The sequence below is a fragment of the Kryptolebias marmoratus genome, unplaced genomic scaffold, assembly GCF_001649575.2.
Source record: "Kryptolebias marmoratus isolate JLee-2015 unplaced genomic scaffold, ASM164957v2 Scaffold34, whole genome shotgun sequence".
NCBI lineage: Eukaryota > Metazoa > Chordata > Actinopteri > Cyprinodontiformes > Rivulidae > Kryptolebias > Kryptolebias marmoratus.
The window spans coordinates 50,274-50,985 of NW_023665768.1; the positions used below are offsets into that span (position 1 = coordinate 50,274).

The window sequence follows — 712 nt, forward strand, 5'->3', positions numbered from 1 at the left end:
CTTTCTTTAAGAGGACCATTCAAGGTAAGAAGCAGTAATTCCACATTTACTTCCACCCCAGTCTATTTACATTCAGTCCAGTTTGTTGAAGTGAAATCTGTTTATTCCTGCATGATGTTTACATGAAAACATCCACATGAAGTGAATCTGATTCCAAACTGACTTCACTGAAGGAGTCAGGCAGAAACAACAAGAAAACGCTCCGCAGACACAGAATCTGTTACATATCCAACTAATATTCAGAGTTTAAATCCCTCTGTGGACGTGCTTCTTAAAGTTACCTTAATGTTAAATTAAATCCTTGAATATATATTTTAATTATCTAAGTGTGTTGCTATTCTTTAGCTTCCTTTATATTTTGCATTCTGTGTTCACTGTGCTTCAAAAATCCATCCATCCATTCTGTCTGAACTCTCACTGGGGGACGGGGACGGGGGACACACCACTGGTCCATGCTTCAAAAATCCATCCATCCATTCTGTCTGAGCTCTCACTGGGGGACGGGGACGGGGGACACACCACTGGTCCATGCTTCAAAAATCCATCCATCCATTCTGTCTGAGCTCCCACTGGGGGACGGGGACGGGGGACACCAGGACACACCACTGGTCCATGCTTCAAAAATCCATCCATTCTGTCTGAGCTCCCACTGGGGGACGGGGACGGGGGACACACCACTGGTCCATGCTTCAAAAATCCATCCATCCATTCT

At 44.7% G+C, this 712-nt stretch overlaps 1 protein-coding gene across 1 annotated transcript in view; it reads left to right on the forward strand.

Moving 5' to 3' along the window:
- Window positions 1–712, forward strand: part of LOC108229297 (estrogen-related receptor gamma-like) — a 9,063-nt gene continuing 8,351 nt past the window's right edge. Inside the window, exon 1 of the mRNA XM_017404965.3 lies at window positions 1–24. The gene's annotated coding sequence lies outside the window, so the exon portion shown is untranslated. The remainder of the gene's footprint in view (window positions 25–712) is intronic.